This window comes from Miniopterus natalensis, chromosome 2 (genome assembly GCF_054644295.1).
Source record: "Miniopterus natalensis isolate mMinNat1 chromosome 2, mMinNat1.hap1, whole genome shotgun sequence".
NCBI classification, from domain to species: domain Eukaryota; kingdom Metazoa; phylum Chordata; class Mammalia; order Chiroptera; family Miniopteridae; genus Miniopterus; species Miniopterus natalensis.
This window is the reverse complement of record NC_142082.1, coordinates 148,373,277-148,384,157: the sequence shown is the minus strand read 5'-3', so window position 1 is coordinate 148,384,157 and position 10,881 is coordinate 148,373,277. Positions and strand designations below refer to the sequence as shown.

Here is a 10,881-nt window from a genome sequence, read left to right as displayed (position 1 = left end):
AGCATGGGAATGGTCCAAGGAAGTGTTTTAGAAAAATTAAGTGAGAAGTAGATACAGATGGACAAGAGAGGAAGGAGGAGGTTACTCAGTATGAGTGTGGTTCCCACCACAGACACCAGCTCCTTTCTCTTGGACAGCTACCCTGGTCCTATTTTTGAGAGTAAGCAATAGAGACAGCTGTGTGGATGGTAACATTTCTCTACATTTCACCCAGCTATTGGCACCAGACTCAATTTTTCCCTCCCTAATTGTGGAGAGGAAAACTATTAAATTAAAAAAAAAAAAAAGTCCAGAATCTAAGAGCCATTAAGATATAGTCCATATGTTTATTTCTTTTTCATATTTCTGATCCACAGCTCACATTCCAATCTAAAGGTGACAGGACAGCCAGCATTCCTTGAGAAGTGAGATGGAAGCTCCAATTTATGAAATTTCTCCTCTGGGGTGTCCACAGAATCTATCAACTTTCCTCATACAATTCCAGGAAATGAGACAGCATAGGAGAGGATGTCATTCATGGGATCTGTCCTGAATGGAGGGCACTCCACGGGCAGGTCTTTGTTCCCAATTGGGAGTACCAGAACCTCATCTTCTGCTATGAACTGAATTGTGTTCCTAAAAATCATATGTTGAAGCCCTAACTCCCAATGTGATGGTATTGGAGATGGGGTCTTTGGGAGATAATTAAAGTTAGATGAGGTCATTAGGGTGGGGTGGGGCCCTCATGATACAATTAGTGCCCTTAAAAAAGGGGAGCCAGACAGCTTCCTCTTTCCCTCTCTCTTCCATGTGAGAACACAGGGAGAAGGCAGCCTTGTGCTAGGAAGACCTTCACCAGAACCCAACCATGCTGACACCCCGATCTTAGGCTCTCAGAATCCAGAATTGGGAGAAATCAACTTTTGTTGTTTAATCCCCCAGTCTGTAGGGTTTTGTTACTGCAGCCTGAGCAGACTTAGCCAACTAAGATACTTCCCTCCCTCTGAGTTCCTCCTGGACCCACTGTCTGCACTATTCCCTTGAATGTGTCACAGTCTGCCTTATATTTGTAGGTATTTTAGAAGTGAATTAGATTCTCTATTATATTATTATTTTGAAGTCAGGGGCTATCGTCTTAAATCCTGCTATCTTCCTCACTGACCAAAAAGTATTATACATATATTTATCACTCAGTCAATAAATATGTATCAAGTAGCTCCCATATGCCACCCATGTTGATAAACCCTCAGGAATACAATGACAAATATACTGTCCCTAAGCTCAAGGAGCTCAGAGTGGAGCAGGAAAGCAAATATGCCAAGTACATAAACAGACCTACCAAGTGTAATAAGCACAGTTCTAGCAGCGCGTGGAGGTGCATGGACACACAAAGGAAGGAACTGTTCTTTCCCTGGGGAGCACAGATGTATTGAGGAGACTTCTCAGGTGAGGCCGCATTTAAGTGGGAACTTAGAAAACACAAACTCCACAGCTGAGGAGGAAAAGGAAGCTTTCCTTCCAGGCAGGAGGAACATCATGATGGTGAGCACAGAGTATGTCTGGGGAAAGCTGGGGTCTGGCTTACAGTGGTGGGGAGGGTGGAAAAGGTGGGAGAAGGGATATTGGAACTGTGGAGAGATAAGGCTAGACAAGTAGCTTGGGGCCAAATAATGAAGAGTCTTGATTCTTGAGTAAAACCCTAAACTTTTTCTACTTAATATTTTAGGTCGTGGGTTGTTCTCAGGTATTTTTAAGCAAGGAAGTGAGCAGCCCAATTTGTATTATGGAAAAGTATGTCTAGGGAAAAGAAAATATCAGAAGTAGAGACTCCAGATTAAAGGAGACTAGTGAGGAGATTGTAAAGGTCCAGACAAGAGAGTGAGGGAAGGAGGGAAGGAGCCGAGAGAGCAGGGAGGGAGCAGCATGGCAGACCACCTGAGTCTGGAAACCGTGTGTTGTCATTCAAACTGTCGCCACTGTTAATGTAATCGGGCTCCAGCACATTCTGTAGCCCTGAACAAGAAGGGGTAACAAGCAAACCAGCAGATGGCGGGGTCTGTCCTGAGTGCAAGATGAGAAAAGCTGCTGAAGGTCAAAGGGTCGTTGGAACTGAGGACATCGGTGAGTGTGTTGTGTGAGTGATTCCTCGTGGATGCAGACGGGTGCGGATAGGAGGGAAGATGGGAGACCCTGAGGGAACAGCAAGGACTCCTGAGAAGGGATGTCAAATGAGGCTAGAGAGCTGGCTGCAGTGTGGAAAAGGAAGCAGGGAAGATATTTCAGGATTTAAAATTTCAAATGTTGAACAGCTTTCCATGCGGCAAGGCTCAGGGTATAGCCACTTGTGAGAAAACTTATTCATTAGCCTGAAAAAGAGACGAAACTTTTTAGAAGCAGTTATTCTAAGGAACTGAGATATTCAGTTGTCAAAAGGTCACCCAATAGGACTTGAAGTCACCCAGGATAATCATGCGCTGGAGACAAGAGGCAGCCTGCAGAAGTGCCACAGTCCTCACGGGTGTGTGGGACGGCTTTGGAGACACGTAGATGAAGCTCCGAATGACTGAAAGAATTCCAATTCAAACAGAGTCCCAGCGCCAGGAAAGCTGCAGAACAATGGTCTGAAGGCATAAGGGGCCTTCAGGACAATGCAGGTCCTTCCTTCTGACCCTAGAAAATCTCTAGTGCCAAGCCTGGGACCCTGCTGCCAGCTCCAAGCCTGGAAAAGCCAAGCCCACAGAAAACCCTCCCCACCCCCACCCTCCCTCTGGGATTCATCCGAACATTCCAAGGTGCCCTCTGGTGTCAGTGCACTTACCCTGCATGGACACTATCTCGACCAGATGACAGCAATACAGACAGGAGCAAAATTAGACTTTGAAAGGGGTCAGGGGAAGGCAAGAAATAGCATGATTGGGAGGTTCCACCTTAGATTGTGATAATAAATGCAAGAATGGTTGCTGGGGAAGGTCAAAAACCAGTAAGTGAGCAAGAGAATGACTGATTTACTGACTAACCTCAAAATTTCACCTGCAACTTTAGTGCAGACTCACTCGAGTTTCCTTCCAAGTGTCAGGTGAGAACCAGAGAGCCAGACTGAGGAGGTGTGTGTACCTGCCACACTGCACACCTTTCTCGGGAATGTGGCCAGGGGAACACCCTGCCCCAGGCTGGGGTTTGGAGAGAGCACCTGACCTGCACGCGAAAGGCGGAGGGCATGGGTGGGCCAGAGGAAAATCAGTCCAATCCTACCCCAGAGTAATGGCCCAGTAAGTATTTGTGCAGCCGCCTAAGTCCTTACCAAGAACCTTAGTAACACTGAGATAAATCAGCTTTGTATAATGTTGCAACTAAAGGTTCAAAATTAAAGTTGTATGGGTCTGATAAACCACTCGTCAAACCCACCTTCTAAAAAATGCACAAATTAGAAAAAAAAATTGCTTTGAATGATTAACAATAGTTTTTCATTTTTCATGCTAACAGTATTTTATAGAGATACAATTTACATAGTCATATGCACAAGTCCCCAGCGCACAGCTCCGCAAATGCTAACGTAGGCACTTAACCCTCTGTCACTACTGCCCCAATCAAGAGGGTAATGTAATACCGATGCTTTCATTGGCTTCAAGGTGAGAAACACAATTCCTCGCACTCGGCAATGCCCATTATCAGTGCTGCCCTCCACCCTCCTTTGAAGGGGGCGAGGTAATTTTGGGATGGTTAACGCCTGAAATAGAAAAGCCATTTTCACTGAAGTAATCTTTTCAATGTCAAACTGACATAAATATCATTCTTTTCTGAAAGCAACACCAGCCATGGTAGCTCTACATGTGGAGGAAAATAAGAAAACATTCTCATGCTTTGGAGGGTAATTTGTGATCTTGCTTCCCTGAGTGGGATTTCCCCTGGTGATTCTGTCCCTGAAAGCCACTAATAAACCCAACTCCACTGGTTTGCTTTCCCCTGTGCCCCAGCACCCCCCCCCCCCCAGAAGGACATATGTACGGTCCTGTCAGGTGTGAAATCAGAGGGGCCAGAGCCTAAAAACAAATCTGTTTTTACACTGCTTTCTCTTTTGTGTCTCGCCCTAGTGGGATGGTCTGTGGTTTCCATGGCAATGATATCTGGCAACAATGCAGGGCAGCCTTCCAGGAACTGGGGCTGGAAGCTGTGAGGCTAAAATGCGTCTGTCAGAGGTAATGAAGAGTTCTCTGCGTCAACATTTCTATCTGACTGCTCCGCTCAGCCACCTGCGGAGGTTCGGAAGGTAATGAGGATGATGCAGGGGCAAAAATCTGGGGATGGGAGTGTCAGCCAGAGACTAACATGTCACATATCACAGTCTATTGCATGTATCAGCAGAGGGCCAAAATTCCTACCCAAATGGACAGTTTATTTATCCAGACAGTCATTTATAAGCTGATGCTGGGTGACCTCTGAAAACATTTGCAAAAGATTTGCAGAGATTCTCAGATTCAGCTTTGAAAGTTGAATTCCTCGTATTGGTACTCCCTACCATCTTTAATAAGTTGCTTTCCCTGAAGTTACTATTTTTGTTAGTGCTATAACCATTTTCCTAAGCATCTAAGGCTTCATGTCGAGCCTTTAATCCATTTTTCTAACTGAGTCAACAAATCCTGTCAGATTTTCCTTCATATTCTTGCTATCAGCTACTTATACCCATTCATTCATGCATTCCTTCATTTAAAAATACTGAGGGTGCAACAAAGAACAAAATAGAAAAAAAGTTCAGTGTTGTATTGCAGAGTCTGGCAGGGCAGAGCTTGGAGGGAAAGGGGGGGTGGGTAAAGAAGCATGCCAGGCAAGAGAACTGAGGATGGGCAGGTACCAGGAGAGGAGCCTGAAGGCTCTTGTAAGTACTTTTCTCCCATCTCTGGCTCCATACAGTGTGAATGTTGGACACAAAGAGGTCATCTTACCAGTGGAAAAGAAATAATTCAATGCACTGAAGGACTGTGTCCACCCATAGGTTGAAATCCTAACCCTAAAAGTGATGGTATTAGAAGGTGGGAGGCTTTAGGAGATGATTAGGTCATGAGGGTGCAGCCCTCATAAATGATATTAGTGCCCTTTTACAAGAGACCCCTGAGAGCTCCGTGCCTCTCTTTCTGTCATGTGACTTGGTTATAGCAGCCCCAACTGAGTAAGATGAATAGAGTGTGTGGTGAGAGTCCCTCACCCAACTCTGCAGCCTCGATCCAAAAGTCCCAATAACAACCCTTCCCAAGTAAATCTTCTCACCTCTCAGTTACTTGGTTTCCTCTCAAATGTGGGGAAATTTGATCTTTCCTCAATTTCCTTCTAGATCTCTCTCCCCTTTGTCTCTCCTGAGCTCTTTCCCTCTTGGTCTCTCCCCCTTCTCAATGCAGAGCAATCTTGTTGTCTCTCAGCTCTCCGAAACACACCCCATTACCCTCATCACATTTGTCCACCCAATGACTAAGGCCCACCCTCCATGGCAGGCAGTCAATTGTGTGACAAAGAATACTCTCTGGTCATGGAATGAGTAGACTGAATAAGTTGAGTGAGGGTTAGGATACGATAAGGAGGTGTTCGAAGAAACATGCTGTGAAAGAGCTGCCTCTGCTTGCTTGAGCCACAGTGAGGCTGGTGGCGGAAGGAGACGCTCTTAATGACCTGGCAGGTATACCCAAAGCCAGGAAGACTGTGAACCCATCTAATTACTATTTAGTAAAAAAAAAAAAAAAATGTAAACAAATACAGTCTAAGTACCTTAAATGGTTTTTAAATCCATTTCAAATCCATTTTAAATTACAAGGTTTTTTTTACTTATGTGAAGGATGTATTTCATGTATAATTAAAATTCTGTTAGTGAAATTCAATCTCACTGATTGCCACATTTAAGCAACATGTTCCCACACAAATTACACCCTGGCACCAATATTTGGGTATTCTCATCAAACGGTCAGAATGCCCAGCAATAATCACTCTATCACTTAAAATCCAGAGCAAACACAGAACTACACAACCACCCCAGTCAATGTTGCAAAGAGAAGCACCAAAATGAGATGCAAAAGTATGTGTGTAAAAATAAAACTCTTTCTCTTGTGATTTCACTCTTGGTCTCCCCCTCTCAGTACACTCTATATTGTCAAGTGTGATGAGATGCTGAGTATATTTTTGTATTTTCCAAATTTTCTATAATGCAAATGTGTTCCTTTTACAACAATGTAGTAGAACCTTTACATGAGGTATTCAAATATCTGGGGACATCTGGCAAACCAGTGGGGTCAAACTTCCCACTATGCATTTGTACAAGGAATTGAGAAGACTTCTCAGAGACTTTATCATAAAACAGAGCCAAGGATAAGAGTCTTGACCCAGTAAAAAAGCTATGGTCATCAGAAGGGGGGACGATCCTGAGCACATGTTGACATCAGTCCCTTGGATGGGACTGTCATCTTTGGCTTCATATCTGAGTCCTTGAAAGAAAGGGTGGCTGAAATGAAAGCTAACAACTCTGTATCGCTGAATATTATTTATAACACTGGGGCAGAAGTAGCCCACGTTCAGGACTCTTCCAACCACGTATAACACAAGGACAGACGTCCTTCCCCCACTCACTATGGGACTTTGCACCTGGATGAATCTAGTGGAAGACTGCAGTGTCCAGCTAGAGCACAATGCATCTGGAAGTCACAGAGATAGATACCTACCTGGGAAGAGAAGTGACTAAAGAAGCAGTCGTACTGCAAAGTGATTCTCACAGAAGAGGTGAGTGTGCCCACTAGATGAGAGAGGTGCCAGGCGGACCCAGCAGTGGTGTCCAGAAGCAGCATCAGATGTAGTGGTGTGTCTGGCAGATATGGCAAACCCACTGGAGGAAGACCGTGCCAGGGGAAGACCAATAAAATCCCCAAGATACATGGGAACATATGAGACTCCTTAGGGACTTCCAGGAAAAAACACCGTTTTCAGGAGCCTGGAGCAAGAGACAGTGAAACACAGAGGTGAGGGAAGTCCGTCTCGCACTGTCTCTCACGGGGCAAGCATTCAAATGTGCGCTTTTTCTTAGAGCTGTGAGTTTAAATGCTAGCAGAGCTGTTACAGAATATGACAGATAATGAAGATACACAGCTGTAAGTGTATTCTTGGAATCGTGTTTCAGGCTGTTTTGAGGACATTTCTCCCTGCTGGTCCTTGCCCTGTCCCCTACAGCACTGACTTATCAGAGTATGCTCCAGGACTCCTGGGATTCACCTGGGGGTGCCTCGGGGGAAGCGCAGTGGGCGAGTCTGTGGGATGGGCTCGGGTGCAGTTCTCGAAAGGATTTTTCTGGAAAAAAATTTTTTTTTCTCAACTTAAGACAAAGTCTCTGCTGTACAGCAATGTAATACAAAACAAATCATTCTTCGAAATAATAACCCTTAAAATATTTGAGGACAGCTGTCGCATCTCCCCTTAGTCTCTTCCCCTGAGGCTAAACTCCTCAGACATCTGTTCCTCTGATAAGGTGGCTGCAGCCACTTCATCCTGCCAGTTGCTTTCTTTCCTTACCCTCTGGTTGGTTAATTTATGTCCTTTTGACTGTGTGTGTGGCTGAATCAAAACCCACAGACTTCAACTCAGATATGTGGGGGGTTTTTTTAGTTTTTATTCTCTAAATTAATTTTATATTACTCTTGAGCTCCTTTTCTGATTATGGTGAGAAAAATTAAACTTTCCAGATAAATCTGCTTCTTGTAATGCAAAATATAGACTGTTCTGCTATGGTACACATTTCTAGAACACCAGCTCCTCCTACACGACTGGCTACTAGGCGGAGGATGTCTGTCTCATGCAGAAGTCGCTTTGGTTTGTACGCAACATCTGCTAGGCAAGGGAAACAGAATTAGAGGGTTGCTCACTCACCTTTTGACTCTCCCTGTATCCCCATGAAATAACAGGGGAAAATATTGTGTGACAGAATGAATTCATTAGTGACAAAATGAAATCAAGGTAGAATTTTGCCCTCAAAACTGAATTCTGGAAGCCCAAGGACTAAACTCTAACAAAAGTGTGTAATCTAGCCTGGCCAGGCGTGGCTCAGCAGTTGAGCAACAACCTAGGATCCAGGAGATCACAGTTCGATTCCCCAGGGCACATGCCTGGGCTGCGGGCTTGATCCCCAGTCAGGGGTATGCAGGAGGCAGCTGATCAATAACAACTCTCTCATCACTGATGTTTCTATCTCTCTCCCTCTCCCTTCCTCTCTCTGAAATTATTAAAAAAAAAAAAAAAAAAAAAGTGTAATCTAGAAGTAAGGATGCTTGGCAAGAGTACTGGCGCCTGAGAAAGAAGCTAAGTTTGAAGTGAACCTGAACCTCCAGGAGAGAGACAGAGGGGAAACAGTGAAACAGGGAAGGAGTGAGATATACCAAAGCTCTGCATTCTCAGAGTCAGGCTGCCTTGCTCAGGTGACCTACAAGGACATCTGTTGTGCTGACGTGTGGCCCCAGCTACAGACTCCGCAGCCAGGCCTGTTCCGGAGAGAGGCCTTCTGCATGCAGAGCTGTATACATCAGCTACCTGTATTCACCAATTCCGCTCTCCACTCGTGAAAAATGAATGAACCATAAAGGAGTATTCAACACCCAAGGAAGTCCAGAAGGATAGGAAAACAAAGACCAACATAAACATAAAGAACAACCAATCCTGGAAACAATGGAGGAACCAGACTTTTAAAATACCTAATTCTTTTGGTTTTAGGCTTGGAGGAAGCTTTGGTGCAAGTTTCTTCAGTCATCCAGAATCCGGGCTCATCCAATACCAACGCCTTCAACCATGGCACTGAAGTTTGACCCTAACAAGATCAAAGTCATATACCCGTGGTGCACCGGCGGGGAAGTTAGCAACCCCTCTGCCCTGGCCCCCAAGGACAGTCCCCTGGGTCTGTCTCCAAAAAAGGTTGGTGGTAACATTGCCAAAGCAACTGGTGATTGGAAGGGTCTGAGGATTATAGTGAAACTGACCAGAACAGACAGGCCCAGACTGAAGCAGTGCCTCTGCCCTGATCCTTAAATCCCTCAAAGAGCCACCAAGAGACAGAAAGAAGCAAAAAAACATTGAGCACAGTGGAAATACCACTTTTGATGAGATTGTCAACATTGCCCAACAGAAGTGGCTCTGATCTTTAGCTAGAGAACTCTCTGGAACCATTAAAAGTATCCTGGGGACTGCCCAGTCTGCAGGCTGCAAATTGATGGCTTCCACCCTCATGACACCACAGATGACATCAGCAGTGGTGCAGTGGAATCCCAGCTAGTTAAGAACTACAAAGGGAAATATTTCAATTACAGTTCATTTGACAACCAAAAAGAAAGAAAGCAATAGAGGCAGAAGAGTATTATTTCACCATACAATGAGAACCTCCTGAAACACTAAAAACCAAATCTGCCCACCACAGTTGCCTCTGGGAACAAAGACCAGGGACACAAGTGGAAAGACAAGGAGATTCTACTTTTCACTTAACACTGTCTTGTACTGTTTAAATTGTTGACCATTTGGAAGTACTCATTCTATTATTTAATACAAAAATGTGGAGAAGGAAACATTATACATGAAAAGGATGCTTTCATTTTTTGGTCATTTAAACAGAAGAATAAAATAAGACCCACTGTATTTTTAAAACTTAGATTTACAAATCCTGAGTTTTCAGAATAAAGTCTGGGAACCTTTGCAGCAGAGACTCAAGTAGCTATAGATCTACGAGACCTGTAATTCCTCCAGTATTTGCTGCTTTGGATTTAGACATGGAAGGCATTGGCTAAAATATGCAGTGATCTGCAAGAGCAAGATCATTGACATTTAACCTTTTGATAAAGGGTTAAGAAGTTAGCATAAATGTATCAGATTAGCTAGTGAATCACAAAGATGCCCAAAATTAATTGGAATTTTGGGTTGGAAACAAATGGGACAGTAAAAGGGAAGAGGCACCCTAGAGAATGCCCCACTAGGGACCAAGAAGAAGCTGTAGAGCCATCTGACATCTAAAGAGGAAAATGTTCAGGAAGAAGTTACTTATTTCACAATATTGCTTTGGGTCGGCCCTCACTATAAATGTTGACAAAGCTAAAGTCTTATCCGAAGTTTCAACGTCACATTTCAGGTCACCTCGCTAAAAATATCATTGACTGTGCGACGCATGCCTCTAAAACAAAGCTTTATCCAGTCACCCTCTGACACCAGGGCAAAAGTAATCAGTCTATTTAGGCACCTGTAATCTATCCATAACAGCCAGAGGCACGGATATTTTGTAGATATCAAAGCTGACCCCAAAGCACATTTAACAATGAATCTTTCATTAAAAGGAAGCCGATGAAGGTGCTGTACAAGATACTGAAGTAATATTCACACAACATTAGGTAATTGCTATACATGCCTGGAGGAATAATAATATTTACCAACTTGCTGGCATGTTAGTTTTAAGTGTAATTGTGTAAGGTCATTTGCATAGAGTGCTTTTTACTTACGGCCTCCTTGGGGTTTTTTTATTCTTTTAAAATTCACTTTAGCTATGTAACTAACAGTATCTGGCTGGATACCTACAGCTAGGTCCTTCTAAGGGTGACGCTCAGCACAGGAAGAAAATAGGTGACAAACACAGATCAAAGGTATCAATGTAAATAACATGGGATCACTTGAATGGGAAGATATATTAATAAAGGGACTGAAAATTGGATCATTCATATTGAAGCCAATGCTGCAGAAAAAGTAAGTGTTGGGCAAGTTTGATCTTTAGGCCTGTAAAGCAAAAACTGAACCTTGGCTTAATGGGCAAGGGAAGAAATAGAAAGAGGCATCTTGCCATCAAGTGCAAAGAGAAGATTTTCCCTGAGCCATTGATGAAATGACAATGCAGGTGGGGCTGGGGCTGGCTGT

The 10,881-nt window shown here is 43.9% G+C and overlaps 1 pseudogene; it reads left to right on the top strand.

Annotated features, from left to right (window-relative positions):
• Window positions 1-8,739: 8,739 nt before the first annotated feature.
• On the top strand, window positions 8,740-9,333 carry LOC107528092 (large ribosomal subunit protein uL11 pseudogene; annotated as a pseudogene).
• The last annotated feature ends 1,548 nt before the right edge of the window (window positions 9,334-10,881 follow it).